Below are 24,778 nucleotides of genomic sequence, written 5' to 3' on the forward strand. Positions count from 1 at the left end.
CCATACAGAGAGGCAAACTAAACACAGAGGACGCGAGGACTTTACGGTCTCACATAAGCCCAGCACGGTCCTGGCTATACCGGAACCGACAGCTCCAGAGGCATGTATCACTGACATACAGAGAAGAACGAAAATAAATATTCGGGTGCTTCTCCATCACGACCAGGACCGCATATGAGGCGCGCACCACTCGCATGGCTTCCACCGCATGGATGCCGCCACTTCCGCTCCACTCCACGTGCTGATGCGGTGGCCTTAATGCCATCGTCGTCACGTGGACGCCATGGTCTGGATGTCGCCGTCGCATCAGCAACTCGATGCCACCCATGATTAAGGTAATTATGTTCGTCAAGGTAGGCTAATAGATGTTGAAAATCAATCTGTCCATGTTTTCCCCTTTATTTTATAGAATATGTAACTCCAAATATTCTACTCTACGGGCTTATTTTGGTTGTATATTTATTTCATTGACTGAATGTGATCTGGAGGTGTGCTCATTTTATTTTAGCATCTTCTGGTTTGATCCGAATCATATCTTATGTACCATTAGCCTAATTACTTGGCCGTGCAAGGGGTCCGTGGCTGCGGAATTAGTGGTTTCTCATGGATGATGCTCGATAAAACAAGAACTTTAAGCATTTCATGTTTGTTGCATTTCACGTTTATGACAATTATTCCCATCAAGTTGAAATAGATATTTTAATCTAGGAGGTATGTGAGCCGGAAGTTGCAACCGACCCTTTTGTCAAGAAGTTAAATTTAGTTGAAATGGAAAATGAGTATTTCAAAGAAAAATTGAAAAGAATTGAAGAAGAAAAGATGAAACTAGAGTTCTATGTTGCCGATGTCGTCAATGATCACAAGATCAAGATGAATGCAATGCGCTTGAAGATTAGAAAGATTTGAAAATATGTCGTTAATAAGGAGGCTTGTTATCACTACGTTGTTGGATCAATTGTTACCTTAGTTGCGATCTTGATCGCATTTATTGTTGCATCAAAATGATTTAGCTAGATAGTTGTATGTTTTTTTATGAGAATAAGTGTGTATGAACTTTATGTATGAACTGGTATTAATTTGGTCTTTTCGGTGTTGTGTAATAAGATGAGCCAACAATGTACATTGATGGCGTGCACACTTTCAGCTTGCGGCTGAGGCAAACTAGCGGTCGGATGGTTTTATGTGTTGTCCATGTGTTGTCTGTAAGGATGATCACAATTACTCTAACTCAAGAGTCGTTCACGTCCACCTGTTTACGTCCGGTGTCATGTCCGGATATAACTGCTGGACCAAGCACGAAGAAGGAGGGGTTCTAATGGATGAGAATGAAGAAGAAGACAATGATGACAGTTATCCTCGCCATGGATTCCCTGAATATGATGGCACAACAATGGGGGAAGAAGCTGAAGAAGAGGTGGAAACTAAAGATCAAGAGGCTCCAGATGAGCCCGTTGATGATCTTGGTCGGGCCATTGCTGAGGCAAAGAGAAACTGTGCAAGTGAAAAGGATAAGTTGAAGCACTACAACAGGATCCCCACTATAGCAATGCCTTTTTCCGTATCTGAATGTCCATATATGTGTTGCTAGTGTCCTTACCAATGGTTTGGAATGCGTAGCATTATCCAGTTTTGCTAGCGCATAATGCAACGTTTATACTATCGTTGGTAAAAGGGTCCGTTGCAAGAGAACAACAGATAAAACGGACTTTTACAACAGTTTTATATGCTGGTGCTTGATGTACATGAATCAACATCCCATTGCTTGGCAACAGAGAATTTCCAATGTTTCAAGTGTTGGTACATATATAGTGTGAATAATAATATTATATGGATATATATTGCTAGCAATTAAATTAATGTTCCATGTAAACGTGATAATTATATATTTCAAGTGAACAAAAAACAAGACAATATACTCATGGGAGGAAAAAATCATATATTAGATCAAAACTGTTGGATTACAATAGTGGATATTACAGGAGGAACATCATCCAAATGTGATGCATAATCTAACAATTTTCTTGACAGTGAAACATAAACTGAAAATATCCATCTTAACTGAGGAACAACATCCGACAGGAACGTCATCCCTACAATATAACTAAAACTAAATGCATCCGTCATCATAATCATCATGAAACGGATCATCGACATCATCATTGCAGTATAATCGCCACACTCCCATATACTCATCCATTTATCTTTTGAATCTACAAACAAGAAAACAAAAATGAACTGTTAACACACAATACCTTGTCATCACCGTAACTAGAGCTAGCAAAGCTCGCGCCCGAGCACGACTACGTGCTCGCAGCTCCGCAGCAAGCTAATGCCGCCGCCATCTCGTCTTCCAGTGCACCATAGCGCTGCGCCGCTCGAACCCGAGCTCCGGCAGCCGCCGCCGGCTCCACTCCGGCAAGCTCCGGCCTCCCCACGACCTAGCACCTGCACCGTTCGACGCGCGTGAGCAAGGGATTTCCAAGGCACGCATGCACGCTTCAAGTGGGGCCCTCTAGCACATATCCGAGCCACGCCACCGTCTCGGCCCTCGCTGACGGCTAAATGCCGGCGACTTTGACCGAGTTGACCAGGGGTTAGACCTCCCCTGGCTCACTGACGTGTGGGCCCGGCGCCTGCTAACTTTTGCTTAAATTAAGAACTAATTTTAGTTAATCTACTGAGTCACTGACATGCGGGCCCCGCCCGACTAATTAAACTAGGTTAAGTTTAATTTATATTAGGATTAGCCACAGTCACTGACATGTGGGTCCCAGCCGTCAGGTTTGACCTGGGTAGCGCCTTTGACCTGTTAACGCAGTGATGATGTCAGTCTAACATCATAAAGCCTTTCTGGAGTTTAGATCAATATAAATTATTTATTTATTTTCGGGAAATGTGCAAAACTTCAAAAATTCATAGAAAATAATCTGTAACTCCAAATGATATAATTTATATATGGAAAATTATCCGAAAAATCCAATCTACCCACGTGTACCGTTTGCATGCATGTTAGAACAACTCCTAGCTGCTGAATTGGAAAAATCAAATAAATGGAATTTGAATATTCGCATATGGAGTTGAATTTGAATCTTTGATTCAAACTAACTTTATTTAATATGGTTGCTAGTTGCATTGGCTCAAATCACATCATATTGCCATGTCATGATCATTCATCATATTGTTGCATTGCATTAATTGTGGTCTTTCTCTATTGCCGGTGTTTGTCCCCTCTCAGTATACCACGCTCCGACGATATGATCGATGACACTGATGAAGAGTTGTACTCTCTTCAGAAGTGCCAGGCCAGCAAAACCCCCTTGTTCATTCCGATACAATCCCACTCTCTCGCTCCTGCTCTCTTTTACTGCATTAGGATAACAACAATTCAACTGTTACATGTTGCGGTAGTTGAACCCCTTTCCTTTGCATGACCTGTCATTGCCATAGTAAGTAGATGAAACCCACTAGCATGAGTAGGAGTTGTTTGAGCCCTGATGTGCCTACTCATTAATGCTTGTTTGTCATGCCTGCTACTGCTTCGAGTTGAGTCAGGTCCGATTCATCGGGGATGAATTGGAATGGTGATGAACATGTCCTACTGTGTGTGAGCTAAGTGTGTGAACACGATTTTGTAAAGGTATCGATGAGAGGCTATGTAGGAGTACATGGTGGGATGTTTCATTGGAACCGTCCTTAGGAACTGAGATCTGTGTATGTGATTTAAGATCAACTGCAACAACGTGTTGGGCACGAAACCAATGGACCCTCTCGACTTATTTACCGTCCCTGTCCTCTGTCCAGGAGTTGCAAGTAGTTTCTGGTGTTTGTAGTATGCTGGAGGCCGTGCGCAATGCTGACCCGAGGGGTGGGCCGTGATGCGGTAGGCACGTAGCCCGGTGTACCGAGTCGCCTGTTTGGTGACCCGGGAACACTGCACACATCGTTCAGGGTCGTAATGGAAACCTCGGCCAAACTCCCTGTGGATGGAACCCGAATAGGCGATAAATCTGGACTAGGGACTTATGTGGTTTGTCAGGTTGTGGCCGACACCCTCGCCAGGCTTCCGCTTGAAGGTTGCCAAGATACATGATGTCTACATGGCGGTAAGTGGCGAGAGGGTGTGTGAAGAAGTACACCCCTACAGGGTTAACATCATCTATTCGAATAGCCACATCCGTGGTAAAGGAGTACTTGGGTGCTTATGTAGTTCATAGACAAGTGAAAGTGGATACTCTAAAATGCGCAAGATAAGCGTGAGTGCTATGGATGGCATTCTCGTAGGGAGACGGGAGCGGATCCATAGTGGTGTATTGATATGGTGAATATGTGGACTCGTGTGCGCCACCTCAAAAGAGTTACTTGTAGTCGTAGTTCAAGATAGCCACTGAGTCAAAGCTGGCTTGCTGAAGTTAAACTACACCACCCCCTTTGTTGAAACTGATGCATATGTAGCTACTTCTGATGTAAGTCTTGCTGGGTACATTTGTACTCACGTTTGCTTACTTTATGTTTGCAGAGAGACTTCAGTCTCACTAGTAGTTCTGTGTGGACTTCGACGTTTAGCTTGTTACCTCAGCTACGATCTTGTAGATTGTCAGGCTTCTCAGCCTTTTTCATTTATAGTTGTCTGTACTCAGACAAGTTATGCTTCCGCATGTGCTTATTGCTTGTATGACTTGAAAGCTGGGTCATCAGACCCATGATTGTAATATCTGGCTCCTCGAAGCCTAATGAATAAATACTTTGAGTCGTAGATGTTTGTTGTGATGCCATGTTGTATTTGCACATAGCGAGCATATTGTGTGTATGTTATTGAAATGCTTGGTATGTGTTGTTGGGGATCGTAGCAGAAATTTAAAATTTTCTACGCATCACCAAGATCAATCTATGGATTCATCTAGCAACGAGAGAGAGAGAGGAGTGCATCTAAATACCCTTGTAGATCGCGAGCGGAAGAGTTCAAGAGAACGTGGTTGATGGAGTCGTACTCGTCGTGATCCAAATCACCGATGATCCTAGCGCCGAACGGACGGCACCTCCGCATTCAACACACGTACGGAGTGGAGACGTCTCCTCCTTCTTGATCCAGCAAGGGAAAAGGAGAAGTTGATGGATATCCAGCAGCACGACGGCGTGGTGGTGGAAGCAGCGGGATTCTAGCAGGGCTTCGCCAAGCGCTACTGGAGGAGGAAGAGGTGTCACAGGAGGGAGAGGGAGGCGCCAGGGTTTAGGGTGCGGCTGCCCTCCCTCCCCTCCACTATATATAGGGGCTAGGGGGGGGCATGCCCCCCTTGGAGATCCCATCTAGAGAGGGGCGCGGCGGCCTCTCGGGGGGCAACGGCCCCCTTAGGGTTTCCAACCAGGGGGGCGCATGCCCCATCGGGGGGCAACGCCCCCCTAGGGTTTCCAACCCTAGGCGCCTTGGGCCCTTGGGTGGGGCGCACCAGCCCACCAGGGGCTGGTTCCCACACCACTTCAGCACATGGGGCCTTCCGGGATAGGTGGCCCCACCCAGTGGACCCCCGGGGCCCTTCCGGTGGTCCCGGTACAATACCGGTGACCCCCGAAACTCTCCCGGTGGCCGAAACTGGACTTCCTATATATAAATCTTTACCTCCGAACCATTACGGAACTCCTCGTGATGTCCGGGATCTCATCCAGGACTCCAAACAACTTTCGGTTAACCGCATACTAATATCTCTACAACTCTAGCATCACCGAACCTTAAGTGTGTAGACCCTACGGGTTCGGGAGACATGTAGACATGACCGAGACAACGCTCCGGTCAATAACCAACAACGGGATCTGGATACCCTTCTTGGCTCCCACATGCTCCACGATAATCTTATCGAATGAACCACGATGTCGAGGATTCAATCAATCCCGTATACAATTCCCTTTGTCTATCGGTCCGATACTTGCCCGAGATTCGATCGTCGGTATACCGATACCTTGTTCAATCTCGTTACGGCAAGTATCTTTATTCGTTCCCGTAACACATCATCCCATGAACAACTCCTTGATCACATTGAGCTCATTATGATGATGTCCTACCGACTGGGCCCAGAGATACCTCTCCGTCATACGGAGTGACAAATCCCAGTCTCGATTCGTGCCAACCCAATAGATACTTTCGGGGATACCCGTAGTGTACCTTTATAGCCACCCAGTTACGTTGTGACGTTTGGCACACCCAAAGTACCCTTATGGTATCCGGGAGTTGCACAATCTCATGGTCTAAGGAAAGGATACTTGACATTAGAAAAGCTTTAGCAGACGAACTACACGATCTTGTGCTATGCTTAGGATTGGGTCTTGTCCATCACATCATTATCCTAATGATGTGATCCCGTTATTAATGACATCCTATGTCCATGGTTAGGAAACCGTAACCATCTATTGATCAACGATCTAGTCAACTAGAGGCTCACTAGGGACATGTTGTGGTCTATGTATTCACACATGTATTACGATCTCCGGATAACACAATTATAGCATGAACAATAGACAATTATCATGAACAAGGGCAATAGCTCCAGTGTTGTCACAGAAGTGAATCGAACACCCATAGAGTTCTGGTGTTGATCATTCTTTGCTCGCGGAAGAGGTTTAGTCGACGGATTTGCGACATTCAGATCCGTAAGCACTTTACAAATATCTATGTCTCCATCTTGAACATTTTCACGAATGGAGTTGAAGCGACGCTTGATGTGTCTGGTCTTCTTATGAAACCTGGGCTCCTTGGCAAGGGCAATAGCTCCAGTGTTGTCATAGAAGAGAGTCATCGGGCCCGACGCATTGGGAATAACTCCTGGGTCAGTAATGAACTCCTTCATCCAGATTGCTTCATGTGCTGCCTCTGAGGCTACCATGTACTCCACTTCACATGTAGATCCCACCACGACGCTTTGCTTGCAACTGCACCAGCTTACTGCCCCACCATTAAAAATATACACGTATCCGTTTTGTGACTTGGAGTCATCCAGATCTGTGTCGAAGCTAGCATCGACGTAACCCTTTACGAAGAGCTCTTTGTCACCTCCATAAACGAGAAACATATCCTTAGTCCTTTTCAGGTACTTCAGGATATTCTTGACCGCTGCTAGTGTTCCATGCCGGGATTACTTCGGTATCTTCCTACCAAACTTACGGCAAGGTTTACATCACGTCTGGTACACAGCATGGCATACAAAATAGACCCTATGGCTGAGGCATAGGGGATGACACTCATCTTTTCTCTATCTTCTCTCGTGGTCGGGCTTTGAGCTGAGCTCAATTTCACACCTTGCAATACAGGCAAGAACCCTTTCTTGGACTGATCCATATTGAACTTCTTCAATATCTTATCAAGGTATGTGCTTTGTGAAAGACCTATGAGGCGTCTCGATCTATCTCTATAGATCTTGATTCCTAATATGTAAGCAGCTTCTCTAAGGTCCTTCATTGAAAAACACTTATTCAATTCTTCCTTAAGAACGCCGTTAAGGAATGCCATTTTGACGTCCATTTGCCATATTTCATAATCGTAGAATGCGGCAATTGCTAACATGATTCGGACAGACTTCAGCTTCGCTACGGGTGAGAAGGTCTCATCGTAGTCAACCCCTTGAACTTGTCGATAACCCTTAGCGACAAGTCAAGCTTTCTAGATGGTAACATTACTATCCACGTCTGTCTTCTTCTTAAAGATCCATTTATTTTCTATCGCTCGCCGATCATCGGGAAAGTCTGTCAAAGTCCATACTTTGTTTTCATACATGGATCCTATCTTGGATTGCATGGAATCAAGCCATTTGTTGGAATCTGGGCCCGCCATCGCTTCTTCATAGTTCGACGGTTCACCGTTGTCTAACAACATGACTTCCAGGACAGGGTTGCCATACCATTCTGGTGTGGAACGTGTCCTTGTGGACCTACGAAGTTTAGTAGCAACTTGATCCGAAGTACCTTGATCATCATCATTAACTTTCTCTCTATCCGGTGCAGGCACCACAGAAACATTTTCCTGAGCTGCGCTACTTTTCGGCAGTACTTCATCAAGTTCTACTTTCCTCCCACTTACTTCTCTCGAGAGAAACTCTTTCTCCAGAAAGGACCAATTCTTGGCAACAAAGATCTTGCCTTCGGATCAGAGGTAGAAGGTATACCCAAAGGTTTCCTTAGGGTATCCTATGAAGATGCATTTTTCCGACTTGGGTTCGAGCTTTTCAGGTTGATGTTTCTTGACATAAGCATCGCATCCCCAAACTTTTAGAAACGACAGCTTAGGTTTCTTCCCAAACCATAATTCATATGGTGTCATCTCAACGGATTTAGACGGTGCCCTATTTAAAGTGAATGTAGCTGTCTCTATAGTGTATCCCCAAAATGATAGCGGTAAATCCGTGAGTGACATCATAGATCGCACCATATCCAATAGAGTGCGATTACGACATTTGGAGACACCGTTACGCTGAGGTGTTCCAGGCGGCGTGAGTTATGAAACAATTCCACATTTCCTTAAGTGCGTACCAAATTCGTGACTCCAATATTCTCCCCCACGATCTGATCGTAAGAACTTTATTTTTCTGTCACGTTCATACTCTACCTCATTCTGAAATTCCATGAACTTATCAAAGGTCTCGGACTTGTGTTTTATCAAGTAGACATACCCATATCTACTTAAGTCATCAATGAGGGTGATAACATAACGATAACCACCGCGAGCCTCCACGCTCATTGGACCGCACACATCAGTATGTATGATTTCCAAAAAGTTGGTTGCTCGCTCCATTGTTCCGGAGAACGAAGTCTTGGTCATTTTGCCCATGAGGCATGGTTCGCACGTTTCAAATGATTCATAATCAAGAGACTCCAAAAGTCCATCTGCAAGGAGTTTCTTCATGCGTTTGACACCAATGTGGCCAAGGCGGCAGTGCCATAAGTATGTGGGACCATCATTATCAACCTTACATCTTTTGGCATTCACACTATGAATATGTGTAACATCAAGTTCGAGATTCAATAAGAATAAACCATTGACCAGCGGGGCATGACCATAAAACATGTCTCTCATATAAATAGGACAACCATTATTCTTAGATTTAAATGAGTAGCCATCTCGCATTAAACAAGATCCAGCTACAATGTTCATGCTCAAAGCTGGTACTAAATAACAATTATTGAGGTTTAAAACTAATCCCGTAGGTAAATGTAGAGGTAGCGTGCCGACGGCGATCACATCGACCTTGGAACCATTCCCGACGCGCATCATCACCTCGTCCTTCGGCAGTCTCCGCTTATTCCGCAGCTCCTATTTTGAGTTACAAATATGAGCAACTGCACCGGTATCAAATACCCAGGAGCTACTACGAGCGCTGGTTAGGTACACATCAATAACATGTATATCACATATACCTTTGGTATTGCCGGCCTTCTTATCCGCTAAGTACTTGGGGCAGTTCCGCTTCCAGTGACCGTTTCCCTTGCAATAAAAGCACTCAGTCTCAGGCTTGGGTCCATGCTTTGGCTTCTTCCCGGCAACTGGCTTACCGAGCGCGGCAACTCCCTTGCCGTCCTTCTTGAAGTTCTTCTTACCCTTACCTTTCTTCAACTTAGTGGTTTTATTCACCATCAACACTTGTTGTTCCTTTTTTTTTGATCTCCACCTCCGCTGATTTCAGAATTGAATATACCTCAGGAATTGTCTTTTCCATCCCCTGCATATTGAAGTTCATCACAAAGCTCTTGTAGCTAGGTGGGTGCGACTGAAGGATTCTATCAATGACCGCATCATCTGGGAGATTAACTCCCAGCTGAGATTAGCGGTTGTGCAACCCAGACATTTTGAGTATGTGCTCGCTAACAGAACTATTCTCCTCCATCTTGCAACTGTAGAACTTGTCGGAGACTTCATATCTCTCGACCCGGGCATGAGCTTGGAAAACCATATTCAGCTCTTGGAACATCTCATATGCTCCGTGCTGCTCAAAACCCTTTTGGAGGCCCGGTTCTAAGCTGTAAAGCAAGCCGCACTGAACCAGGGAGTAATCATCACTACTCGACTGCCAGGCGTTCATAATGTCTTGAGTTGCTAGGAAAACAGGTGCTTCACCTAGCGGTGCATCAAGGACATATGCTTTCTTGGCAGCTATGAGGATAATCCTTAGGTTACGGACCCAGTCCGTGTAGTTGCTGCCATCGTCTTTCAGCTTGGTTTTCTCTAGGAACATGTTGAAGTTGAGGGCAACATTAGCGTGGGCCATTTGATCTACAAGACATATTGCAAAGTTTTAGACTATGTTCATGATAATTAAGTTCATCTAATCAAATTATTTAATAAACTCCCACTCAGATAGACATCCCTCTAGTCATCTAAGTGATACATGATCCGAGTCAACTAGGCCGTGTCCGATCATCACGTGAGATGGACTAGTCATCATCGGTGAACATCTTCATGTTGATCGTATCTTCTATACGACTCATGTTCGACCTTTCGGTCTCTTTGTTCCGAGGCCATGTCTCTACATGCTAGGCTCGTCAAGTCAACCTAAGTGTCTTTGCATGTGTAAATCTGGCTTACACCCGTTGTATGTGAACATTAGAACCTATCACACACGATCATGACGTGGTGCTCCGAAACAACGAACTTTCGCAATGGCGCATAGTTAGCGGGGACACTTTCTTGAAATTATTATGGGGGATCATCTTATTTATGCTACCGCTGTTCTAAGAAAATAAGATGTAAAACATGATAAACATCAAATGCAATCAAATAGTGACATGATATAGCCAATATCATTTTGCTTCTTTTGATCTCCATCTTCGGGGCGCCATGATCATTATCATCACCGGCATGGCACCATGATCTCCATCATCATGATCTCCATCATCGTGTCTTCATGAAGTTGTCACGCCAACGATTACTTCTACTACTATGGCTATCAGTTTAGCAATAAAGTAAAGTAATTACATGGCATTATTGAATGACACGCAGGTCATACAATAATTAAGACAACTCCTATGCCTCCTGCCGGTTGTCATAGTTATCGACATGCAAGTCGTGATTCCTATTACAAGAACATGATCAATCTCATACATCACATATATATCATTCATCACATCCTTTTGGCCATATCACATCACACGGCATATGCTGGAAAAACAAGTTAGACGTCCTCTAATTGTTGTTGGATGTTTTTACGTGGCTGCTATCGGTTTCTAGCAAGAACGTTTCTCACCTACGCCAAAACCACAACATGTTATGCCAATTGCTATATACCCTTCATAAGGACCCTTTTCATCGAATCCGATCCGACTAAAGTGGGAGAGACAGACACCCGCTAACCACCTTAGTGCATGTCAGTCGGTGGAACCTGTCTCACGTAAGCGTACGTGTAAGGTCGGTCCGGGTCGCTTCATCCCACGATGCTGCCGAAACAAGATAAGACTAGTAGTGGCAAGTAAATTGAAAAAATCGACACCCACAACAAACTTGTGTTCTACTTGTGCATACAAACTACGCATAGACCTAGCTCATGATGTCACTGTTGGGGATCGTAGCAGAAATTTAAAATTTTCTACGCATCACCAAGATCAATCTATGGAGTCATCTAGCAACGAGAGAGAGAGGAGTGCATCTACATACCCTTGTAGATCGCGAGCGGAAGCGTTCTAGAGAACGGGGTTGATGGAGTCGTACTCGTCGTGATCCAAATCACCGATGATCCTAGCGCCGAACGGACGGCACCTCCGTTTTCAACACACGTACGGAGCGGAGACGTCGCCTCCTTCTTGATCCAGCAAGAGGGAAGGAGAACTTGATGGATATCCAGCAGCACGACGGCGTGGTGGTGGAAGCAGCAGGATTGCAGCAGGGCTTCGCCATGCGCTACTGGAGGAGGAAGAGGTGTCACGGGAGGGGGAGAGGGAGGCCCCACGGCTTAGGGTGCGGCTGCCCTCCCTCCCCTCCACTATATATAGGGGCTAGGGGGGCGCATGCCCCCCTTGAGATCCCATCTGGGGGGCGGCGGCCCCTCGGGGGGCAACGACCCCCTTAGGGTTTCCAACCACGGGGCGCATGCCCCCTCCGGGGTAACAGCCCCCTATGGTTTCCAACCCTAGGCGCCTTGGGCCCTTGGGTGGGGCGTACCAGCCCACCAGGGTCTGGTTCCCACGCCACTTCAGCCAATGGGGCCCTACGGGATAAGGGGCCCCACCCGGTGGACCCCCGGGACCCTTCCGGTGGTCCCGGTACAATACCGGTGACCCCCGAAACTCTCCCGGTTGCCGAAACTGGACTTCCTATATATAAATCTTTACCTCCGGACCATTCCGGAACTCCTCGTGACATCCGGGATTTCATCCGGGAATCTGAACAACTTTAGATTCAGCGCATACTAATATCTCTACTACTCTAGCGTCACCAAACCTTAAGTGTGTAGACCCTACGGGTTCGGGAGACACGTAGACATGACCGAGAGTACTCTCCGGTCAATAACCAACAGCGGGATCTGGATACCCTTGTTAGCTCCCACATGCTCCACGAAAAATCTCATCGGATGAACCACGGTGTCGAGAATTCAATCAATCCTGTATACAATTCCCTTTGTCTATCGGTACGATACTTGCCCGAGATTCGATCATCGGTATACCGATACCTTGCTCAATCTCGTTACGGCAAGTCTCTTTACTTGTTCCCGTAACACATCATTCCGTGAAAAAATACTTGATCACATTGAGCTCATTATGATGATGTCCTACCGAGTGGGCCCAGAGATACCTCTCCGTCATACGGAGTGACAAATCCTAGTCTCGATTCGTGGCAACCCAACAGATACTTTCGGGGATACCCATAGTGTACCTTATAGCCACCCAGTTACATTGTGACATTTGGCACACCCAAAGTACCCTTACGGTATACGGGAGTTGCACAATCTCATGGTCTAAGGAAAGGATACTTGACATTAGAAAAGCTTTAGCAGACGAACTACACGATCTTGTACTATGCTTAGGATTGGGTCTTGTCCATCACATCATTATCCTAATGATGTGATCCCGTTATCAATGACATCCTATGTCCATCGTTAGGAAACCGTAATCATCTATTGATCAACGAGCTAGTCAACTAGAGGTTCACTAGGGACATGTTGTGGTCTATGTATTCACACATGTATTACGATTTCCGGATAACACACTTATAGCATGAACAATAGACAATTATCATGAACAAGGGAATATAATAATAACCTTTTTATTATTGCCTCTAGGGCATATTTCCAACATGTGTGGGATCCGACAACCTAGTTGTTTTTTCTTGGTAGCCTCTCTTATGGGGAAATGTCTCCTAGTGCTTCCACTGAGCCATGGTAGCTTGCTACTTCTCCGGAACACTTAGGCTGGCCGGCATGTGTCCTTCTTCGTTCATGCGTCTCTCCCTTCGGGGAAATGTCACGCGTTGTTCCTTTAAGTCCTTGTAGCTTGCTACGACTTGGGTTCATAGGTTGATGACCGACACGTTAGTTGGTGGGTCATGTATGCCTGTCCCTGTAAGTTAGTGCCACCTTGGGTTTACGACTAGTCATGTCGGCCTGGGTTCTTTGTCGTATGGATGCTAGCGATACTATCATATAAGTGAGCCAAAAGGCGCAAATGATCTCGGGCCAGGTAAGGTGGCACCCGTGGGGATACCGTGCGTGAGGCCGTAAAGTGATATGATGTGTTACATGCTAGATCGGTGTGACCTAGGATTAGGGTCCTGACATCTTTGGTATCAGAGCCTGACTGCCTGTAGATTACCAAGCCAAACTGGTCAAAGTCGAGTCTAGAAATGCTTTAGTTATATAAGGGAATTGATTGTGGAAGGGAACGTTGGGCTGTTTTTTCTCCTCTACCTTATTCCCTTGTGATCCGAGTCATCTTATCTTTCCTACGGGGTTAAGAACTAGGCTTCTCCTCTTTCTACCAGGATCACGTGTTACTCATCCGTAGACTTATAGGATTGATGGATTCATGTCTCAATTCAGTTTCTACTACTTCCGTATGATCATAGCTGGCCTCAGAACCTTTATATTGTGATGTTGAGTGGTCATGCCACTATTTTGCACGACGTATCAAATCTTTTTGAGCATTTACAGCTGTTATGCTATCCGAGTCATCCCAGGTTTCTAAATAGTCTGATGCATTTGCAAATCCCTTCTTTCCGTTCCCGATGTTTCATCGGGCCAGTTTAACCACACTAATCGGTGATTTGAGGTATTCTGTTGCCTCGACCTATATGTTCGAGCTATTATAATGACCCTAGGTGTCTTAGAGGATCACCTAGTAATCTAGCCATGTTTTGTGTTCCTAGTGTGATGATTCTGGCCATCATTCTCGAAAGCATCCCGTGATGCCACTTAGTTAGTAGGCATTCTATCTGTGGGTTCTTGAACCCGAGATTCACCCTACTTACTTCATGTTGATAGTGTTTGCTAGTTCCTTTAGGATATTAGTAACCTTTTCGATAGTCCTCGACGTCCGTGATATTTTCCTCTACCAAATAAAAAGAACTACTTATGGCAGAAGTTCCTCGTTGAACCGAAAGATCATAACCAGAGTGCTCTTGATGAGTTCTCGATTCTACGTTGTGACTCTGCCACTTCTACCTTCCTGCATGGGTTATCCGGAAGAAATATGTTGAACTCGTTGATACGTCTCCAATGTATCTATAATTTTTGATTGCTCCATGCTACTTTATCTACTGTTTTGGACTATATTGGGCTTTATTTTCCACTTCTATATTATTTTTGGGACTAACCTATTAACAGGAGGCCCAGCCCGGAATTGTTGTTTTTTTGCCTATTTTAGTGTTTCAAAGAAACGGAATATCAAATGGAGTCCAAACGGAATGAAACCTTCGGAAACGTGATTTTCTCACCGAACGTGATCGAGGAGACTTGGAACCTACTCCAAGAAGTAACAGGGGCGGTCACGAGGGTGGGGGACGACCCCCCTAGGGCACGCCCCCCTGCCTCGTGGGCCCCCTGTTGCTCCACCGACGTACTCCTTCCTCCTATATATACCTACGTACCCCCAAACAATCGGACACGGAGCCAAAAACCTAATTCCACCATCGTGACTTCCTGTATCCACGAGATCCCATCTTGGGGCTTGTTCCGGAGCTCCGCCGGAGGAGGCATCCACCACGGAGGGCTTCTACATCATCACCATAGCCCCTTCGATGAAGTGTGAGTAGTTTACTTAAGACCTTTGGATCCATAGCTAGTAGCTAGATGGCTTCTTCTCTCTTTTTGGATCTCAATACAATATTCTCCCCCTCTCTCGTGGAGATCTATTCGATGTAATCTTCGTTTTGCGGTGTGTTTGTTGAGACCGATGAATTGTGGGTTTATGATGCAGCTTATCTATGAATAATATTTGAATCTTCTCTGAATTCTTTTATGTATGATTGGTTATCTTTGCAAGTCTCTTCGAATTATCCGTTTGGTTTGGCCAACTAGATTGGTAGTTCTTGCAATGGGAGAAGTGCTTAGCTTTGGGACCAGTCTTGCGGTGTCCTTTCCCAGTGATAGAAGGGGCAGCAAGGCACGTATTGTATTGTTGCCATCGAGGATAACAAGATGGGGTTTTTATCATATTGCATGAATTTATCCCTCTACATCATGTCGTCTTGCTTAAGGCGTTACTCTGTTTTTAACTTAATTCTCTAGATGCATGCTGGATAGCGGTCGATTAGTGGAGTAATAGTAGTAGATGCAGAATCGTTTCGGTCTACTTGTCTCGGGCGTGATTCCTATATACATGATCATACCTAGATATAATCATAACTATGCTCAATTCTGTCAATTGCTCAATAGTAATTTGTTCACCCACCGTAGAATACTTATGTTCTTGAGAGAAGCCACTAGTGAACCCAATGGCCCCCGGGTCTATTCTCATCATATCAATCTCCATCAATTTAATACTTGCTTTGTTTTTACTTTGCCTTTTACTTTTCACTTTGCATCTCTATATAAAAAATACCAAAAATATTATTTATCATCTCTATCAGATCTCACTCTCGTAAGTGACCGTGAAGGGATTGACAACCCCTAATCGCGTTGGTTGCGAGGAGCTATCGTTTTGTGCAGGTCTGAGAGACTTGTGCGTGGCCTCCTACTCGATTGATACCTTGGTTCTCAAAAATTGAGGGAAATACTTATGCTACTTTGCTGCATCATCCTCTCCTCTTCGGGGAAATCCAACGCAGTGCTCAAGAGGTAGCACTCATTCAACATGCTAATCTATGCACCCACAACTCAGAAAATTGTATGTTCCTTTGAGTTGTCCCTCTTTAGTTGTTTTCTAACCTTCGTCTATAAATTGATAGTCAAGAGTAAGTGTGCATTCGTTCATCGATGCCTATTATTCTTGTGGTAAGTCAAGCCATTCTATTCCGGGATGACTAGGAGAAACAAACTCCAGTACCTCGTCCATCTCTGGGATTGGGTCAAAGCAATTGTATTCCACAGATCAAAATGCCAATCCAGCTTTTATTCTGTTCTACCTTGGAGTGTTGCCTATTTATGTCAGAAATGTCATGGGAATTGCACCACCTCCTATGAACTCTTGATACAGTGATACTTCTCGCCATCATTATTCATCCCTCGGTCTCCGTGTTGGTTGTAAGCGGAATGCTGACAAGTGAACTGTGATGTGTGAAATCAATACACCTAGCAACTCGTTCCTTGGTAGCTAATGGATAATAATATTATTCTTAGTGTGTTCGTTATTGAATCATCATCCTAAGATTTATGGTGCGACCTTGTCCATTTTCCCTGGTACACTCCTCGATCATTGAGATAGGACTGTGTCAATCCACCACTCTCTCGATCACATCATCTTGCCCTGAAAAGCAAGATTGTTCTTGAGCTTAGTAGCATATTGGTGGTTTGCGAATATCTTCTCAGAAGTGTTACTAGGTTGTCACCTGACCGCTATGTTGGGTTCATGATCAAGTTGGTTTCTTGTAAACCACCCCTTCTCCAATAATCCGTGTTGGATACGCCTGAGCTAGTTGGTTAAGCCAAACAACAACTTGGAGAGTTGGAATATAAAAGCTTGCCTAGCTTAGTTCATTTCCAGGGATATATTTGTGTGTGTTGAAGAAAGATGATATCTTCAACGATTGGTCCCTTGATCAGTTGTTGGACCTATTGTCTTATCAAAACTTTGATTTGAGTGTGGGCTATCCTCAAATCAAATCAGAACCAATGATGTTCGTAATGTTTTATTACTCATGGTCTTTCCTTGAGCATAATCCGTTATATCTTTTGTTCTGACCAATGCTATCGCCTTGTTCACATAGTTGTGGAATTCCATCTTCATGGGAGTCTTGATGACTTGTTGTTGAGCCCGTCAGCAACATTTTTATCTCCTCCATCATTCGTGTTGAACATCCAGCTAGTGTTGGAAACTTCTAAAAGCATTATCTTCATGTCCCGTTCATGAAGCATATGTTGGATGAAAGAGGTGACTTTCTCTGATTCACGTGCATTTGGTGCAAGTTGCCACCGTGAGTTCGAGGAAGATTGTTTTGTTTCCCCTGGTACCATCCCAAGTCAGTCATGCATGTGCGAAGTATGCTATGGTTTGACAGGCTCGCTACCTCCATTCCATATGTATCTCCTAGTACACCAAGCCACTGACTGATTTGTTCAAGGAGAAGGATTTCCTTCATAAGAGCTAATCCGGACCAGAACTCGGTAGTGTTTTGTTGTAAGACTACTACGTGCTCATGCTTGTCTAGGAAAGCGTATTCACATGTGTGTAGTAGAACCAGCTCATGTTTTGGAGCTTGCTATCGTAGTTCATTCCCCGAGAATCTCGCAATGCCATCTCATCAATTTGTGTTGTAAACTTTCATTTTTCTTTCTAGACTTGATGAGTCCGGAATATCCTAACACCAACCAGATCTAAATCTCAGGCAGATATGACAGTTGGACCATTTCCCAGGAATTATAATGTTGGTCTTTCTAAACCGGTAAGGTGGAAGTCGTGGCGAACACACCCAGCCGGAAGACCTATTATTGTAGTGTCTTGATTGAGGAAGTTGGCCACCTCCGCATAAGGATTTTGTAGGTTTTACGCCAGTAGTTGTTCCTTATGGATTCTTGTGCTCCCGAAGTCCGACCTTTTACTTGATGTTCTAGATTCTAAACCATACCTCTAAATAGGTTACGCTAGCACATCAAAGAGAACATTAGAAGCCGAGTGCTAAATGTCTCTCGTTCGATCATCCAGATTTTGTTTCCTTGGCCTCGCTAAGGTGAAATCTGAGAAGGTGTTATCTTCCTTTGCATCTGTATCCTCCACCCGTATTCATCATGGTAGTACGAGGTGTCACCAAGATCTTGGCATAGATGCTGAAACCCTGATGATTATGGAAATGCTCAATTTATTGAGAGCACGTGCAAGCACTAGGATTTATCGTCAGCATTAATTGGGATTTGCTCCCAGTTTCTTCGATTATGCTATAACCATTCAAACAGTGGAATCACTCTCGACTATTGAGTTTTCCGCAGTTACTAGAATCATTCCCAGAATTTGCATTTTGTTCCCAGCTTGCACCCATCTTTGTGCCATTTTATTATGCTCTACCTTCTTAGTAATTGTTGTGCACGATCGTCTTAAAAAGTGGACTTACCATGGGTCCCATCCATTTCCAATGATAAGCAAAATCATCCATTACGTTGTCTTCAACAAGGTAGTTCACATCGTCCATCCTAGTCCAATTCGAGAGATGTTTCAACATCTAATTCCACGAGTTGATCTTGAATAGCTCGATCTTCGAGAAGATCAATTCCAGTAGAGTTTCTTTCTGCCGTCATCGCGTGGATGAAGAAAAGCGAGGATCTCAAGACCAACGTGATGCAACGAATCAACGTTCTTTTGAGGTGCAACTTGGATCATGAAGTTTGTGAGATTTAGTGTCCCCTCTGTCTTCTTACCTCATGTCTTGAATCTTGGGACGAGATTCTTGTTTAGTGGGGGTGAGTTGTCACATCCCTAGTTCTGGTATGACCTAGACTAGCTAGTCATGTGTGCATCATGTTTAAATTTCAATGAATTTGAAATGAGGACATGTGAAAGCCTCAAAAATCATTTCTGAAAATGACAAAGATAAAAATTGCTTCAAATAGGTGCATGAAAATGTTCATGTTTCTCTCTGAAAATATTGACCAGAGGTAAAATTCAAACCAATATTTTTAGGAGCTCATAAATATTTATATTTGGCATTTGGAGTTAATGCAATAACTATTTGCATTGGATTTATATTTGCTATATATTTAATATGTGTCCAATAACTCTTAGAAATTGTGACGGGCTTTGGAATAGTCCAAGTAGTCCCTACAAAAATTCCGAGAAGAAAACAAATTGAGTTAGCATTTTTATTAAATCAGAAACAAATGTCAAAAAATTAGAAAACAGAAACATAAATGAGAGAGAGAGAGGGAACAGTACCTGGGCTACTTACTTGGCGTGGCACTGTGTTCGCCCAGCCCACTGGCCCTGCCACTCATCTTCTCCACCGCGCCAGGAGGATAGCACGCGCGTGGCCGACACGCACGAGCACGCGCCTGGCCACCTCCACCCTGCCTGTTTGTGCCTCAACCCCTAGGAGGTCGCCACGCACGTCCCCAAACCCAACCGCTCGCTTCCGTCCTCTCTCCCCTCCCCTGTTTCTCAGCCACCCGAGCACGACCGTCGCCGCTGTTCGTTGCCACCGTGTCCACCGCCTCCCCCTTGACCCTCGTCGTGCGTGAGAGCTCTGTCTCGACGTCCCCGACCTCCTCGACGAGCCACAAGGCCCCAGACGCGCTGCAACGCCGCTACAGCCGCCACTTCTTTGTTCGGCCACCGAGATCGCTGACGACCTCCCGTTGTCACGAGCCCCTCCCCGAGCTCGCCGAGGCCTCCGTCGCAATCGCTGTGAGCCTTTGCACTGAACCCCTCTCTCCCCGCGCTCATTTGATCTCTCTAGACCCGGAGCCGAGAGACGGTCGCCGCCGTTCTTGTTGCCGCCATTCTTGTCGTCGCCGTAACTAGAGCTAGCAAAGCTCGCGCCCGAGCACGACTACGTGCTCAGCAGCTCCGCAGCAAGCTAACACCGCCGCCAGCTCGTCTTCCATTGCACCATAGCACTGTGCCGCTCGAACCTGAGCTCCGACAGCCGCCACGGGCTCCACTCCGGCGAGCTTCGTGCTCCCCACGACCTAGCACCTGCACCATGCGACGCGCGTGAGCAAGGGCTTTCCAACACACCCAAGCACACTTCGAGCGGGGCCTTGTAGCGCATTTCCGAGCCACGCCGCCATCTCGGCCCTCGCCGGTGGCTAAACGCCGGAGACTTTGACCCAGTTGCCAAGGGGTTAGACCTCCCCTTTCTCACTAACGTGTGGGCCCGGCCCCTGCTAACTTTTGTTTAAATTAATAAATAATTTTAGTTAAGCCACTGACTGACAGACATGCGGGCCCCGCCTGACTAATTAAGCTAGGTTATGTTTAGTTTATATTAGGATTAGCCATAGTCACTGACATGTGGGTCCCAGCCATCAGGTTTTACCTCGGCCGGCGCCTTTGACCTGCTGACGTAGTGATGATGTCACTATGATGTCATAAAGCCTTTTCTGTAGTTTAAATAAATCTAAATGATTTATTTATTTTAAGAAAATGTCCAAAACTTCGAAAATTCATAGAAAATAATCTGTAACTCTAAATGAAATAATGTATACATGGAAAATTATCAGAAAAATCCAATCTATCCACCTGTACCATTTCCATGCATGTTAGAACAACTCCTAGCTGCTGAAATGGACAAATCAAATGAATGGCATTTGAATATTCACATATGGTGTTCATTTTGAATCTTTGATTCAAACCAACTTCTTCTAATCTGGTTCCAAGTTGCATTATCTCAAATCACATCATATTGCCATTTCATGATCATGCATCATATTGTGCATTACATTAATTGTGTTCTTTCTCTGTTGCCGGTGTTTGTCCCCTCTCAGTAGACGACGCTCCGACGATATGATCGATGACACAAATGAAGAGTTGTACTATCTTTAGAAGTGCCAGGCCAGCAAAACCCCCTTGTTCATTCCGATACAATCCCACTCTCTCGCTCCTGCTCTCTTCTACTGCATTACGACAACAACGATTCAACTATTACATGTTGCGATAGTTGAACCCCTTTCCTCTACATGACATGTCATTTCCACAGTAAATAGATGAAACCCACTAGCATGAGTAGGAGTTGTTTGAGCCCTTATGTGCCTACTCATTCATACTTGTTTGTCATGTCTGCTACTGCTTAGAGTTGAGTCAGGTCCGATTCATTGGGAATGAATTGGAATGGTGATGAACATGTCCTACTGTGTGTGAACACGATTTGTTAAAGGTATCGATGAGAGGCAATGTAGGAGTACATGGTAGGTTGTTTCATTGGAAACGTCCTTAGGAACTGAGATCTGTGTATGTGATTTTAAGATCAGGATTTGCAAGTAGTTTTTGGTATTTGTAGTATGCTAGAGGCCGTGCGCAGCGCTGACCCGACGAGTGTTCTGTGATGTGGTAGGCACGTGGCCCGGTGTACCGAGTCGCCCGTTTGGTGACCCGGGAACCCTGCACACATCGTTTGGGGCCGTACCGGAAACCTCGGCCGGACTCCCTGCGGCTAGAACCTGAATAGGCGATAAACCTGGACTAGGGACTTGTGTATTTAGTCAAGTCGTGGCCGACACCCTCGCCAGGCTTCTACTTGAAGGTTGTCGAGATACATGACGTGTACATGGCGGTAAGTGGCGAGAGCGTGTGTGAAGAAGTACACCCCTGCAGGGTTAACATCATCTATTCGAATAGCCGTGTCCGTGGTAAGGAATACTTGGTTTCTTATGCAGTTCATAGACAAGTGAAAGTCGATACTCTAAAATGCGCAAGATAAGCGTGAGTTCTATGGATAGCATTCTCGTAGGGAGACGGGAGCGGATCCATATAGGTGTATTGATATGGTGAATATGTGGACTCATGTGCGCCAACTCAAAAGAGTTACTTATGGTCGTAGTTCAGGATAGCCACCGAGTCAAAGCTGGCTTTCTGTAGTTTAAATCCACCACCCCCTTTTGTTGATACTGATGCATATGTAGCTAGTTCTGATGTAAGTCTTGCTGGGTACATTTGTACTCACATTTGCTTAATTTATGTTTTGCGGAGAGACTTCAGTCTCACTAGTAGTTCCGCGTGGACTTCAACGTTTAGCTTGTTACCTCAGCTACGACCTTGTGCCCTCGGCAGGGTCCTGTAGATAGTCAGGCTTCTCAGCCTTTTTCATTTGTAGTTGTCTGTACTCAGAGAAGTTAAGCTTCCGCATGTGCTTATTTCTTGCATGACTTGAATGCTGGGTCATCAATCCGATGTTTTAATATCTGGCTCCTCGGAGCCTAATGAATAAATACTTTGAGTCATAGAGTTTTGTTGTGATGCCATGTTGTATTTGCACATATCGAGCATATTGTGTGTATGTTATTGAAATGCTTGGTATGTGTGGGATCCGACAACCTAGTTTTTTATTCTTGGTAGCCATTCTTATGGGGAAATGTTTCCTAGTGCTTCCACTGAGCCATGGTAGCTTGCTACGACTTGGGTTCATACGTTGATGACCGACACGTTTATGTATGCCTATCCCTCTAAGTTAGGGCCACCTTGGGTTTACGACTAGTCATGTCGGCCCGGGTTCTCTGTCACATGGATGCTAGCGATACTATCATATACGTGAGCCAAAAGGCACAAACGGTCCCGGGCCAGGTAAGGTGGCACCCGTGGGGATATAGTATGATAGGCCGCAAAGTGATATGATGTGTTACATGCTAGATCGGTGTGAATTAGGATCGGGGTCCTGGCACTCCTAGTAAAAAATGTCTATGTCAAGTTGGTCGGCATAATTGTCATAAACACTAAATGAAACAAATCGTTATAACAGATAATATAACACATCCGAATCATAGACCGGACGAGAGCCGACGGTGGTGGACATCAAAACCATGGCACTATATAATAACAAACAGCAATACAAGTAAGAAAATTATATAAGTAACTATCTAAAACATGCAAGTAAGTTTTTTTAAAACAAAGATAAGAATAAAAGGCTCACCATGGTCGTGCCGGCGACGAGATCGGCTTGGGTGATCGACGGCGTTGAGGACAGGGACGGGGACAGGGACAGAGGAGAAGGATGGATTGTGTGGCTCGGCCAAGAAGAAGAGAAAGCTAAACTGTGGCTCGGGCACCTCATATCATGTTTGTTTTGTGAACTCGACTGGCATCATGCTCACATGCATTTCATCGAACACCTATTGTGCACGTGAAGGGAAAACAAACTAGCATACTTCTCCCACCTTCTATGAGGAAAAAACTGAGGAGAGGGCGGGCAGGGCCGAGATATATAGGCAAGTTTTTAGTCCCTGTTGTGGTCTAAAACCGGGACTGAAGACAGACCTTTAGTCCCAGTTCCAGACACCAACCGGGACTAAAGGGTGTCACACCTGCTGCAGCCCCTTTAGTCCCGGTTGGTGTTTGGTACCGGGACAAAAGGTCCGATTTTGACCGGGACTGATGCCTGAGGAGCCCCGGCCGGCGTCCTAGCTGCTCGAACCGGGACTAATGCTCACATTAGTCCCTGTTCGTAACACGATTGGGACTATAGCTCCTATCAGCCTACAACCAAAGCCATGTTTTCTTCTAGGGCATGGCCATCTCGAGGTTCCTCTATTCTTGAACTTGCAGCTTACGATCTTGGTACGCGTTTTACTTTCCTGTGTTTCAGAAAACTCCTCTCGGAACAAACCATGAGATATTGCTTACACCATACTAGTTAGATTATACCGATGGATCGAACCATTGATATTGCTTACACCATACTAGTTAGATTATACCGATGGATCGAACCATTGATATTTCTTAAACCATACTCCCTCCGTTTCTTTTTAGTCTGCATATTAGATTTGGTCAAATTCAAACTTTGTCAACTTTGACTAAGTTTGTAGAAAAAAATATAAAGATTCACAATATGAAATCAATATTGTTAGATGCATCATGAAATTAATTCTCATACCATATAGCTTTAGTATTGTAGATGTTGGTATTTTTTCTAATAAAGTTGGTCAAACTTTACAAAGTTTGAGTTTGACCAAATCTTATATGCAGACTAAAAAGAAAGGGAAGTAGTACTAGTTAGATTATACCGTTGGATCGAACCATTTCGTTTAATCAAAAAACAACGTTATTGAAGGGCCATTCACAAAAACGGTGGTCTCTTTCTCAAGCACAAAGGTTCAGGCCTTACCTTCTCCAGGTAGTAAATCTAGCAGAGCGAATGCGTGGATGTCCTCACTAGTTAAACTAAGATATAGTTACTCATGATATGCAGCTTCTGATAAAACGTTTCGCATGCGAGTGAATCCTGCGTCCATGTAGCTAGCCTTATCTCTTGGGCAGAATGTCAAATGAGTAGATAGGCAGACCAATAATCTCATTGGACTTTGGGACGTGCATGCACGTGCCCACCCGACATGCATGCATACGGACAGTGGCGAATCTAGCAGGACATTAGAGGGTAGGCTTAAAACACAAATTTGCTAAGTATAATTAGCAAATGCATTGCAATTGTTGCATGTAAAGCACCAGAATATACTTGTCAAGTGGTATGTTTAGCTTAAATAAGATTTTAGAGGGTAGGCTTAAGCCTATTGAAGCCTCCCTA

Source organism: Triticum aestivum, chromosome 6B (genome assembly GCF_018294505.1).
Source record: "Triticum aestivum cultivar Chinese Spring chromosome 6B, IWGSC CS RefSeq v2.1, whole genome shotgun sequence".
Taxonomy (NCBI): Eukaryota; Viridiplantae; Streptophyta; class Magnoliopsida; order Poales; family Poaceae; genus Triticum; species Triticum aestivum.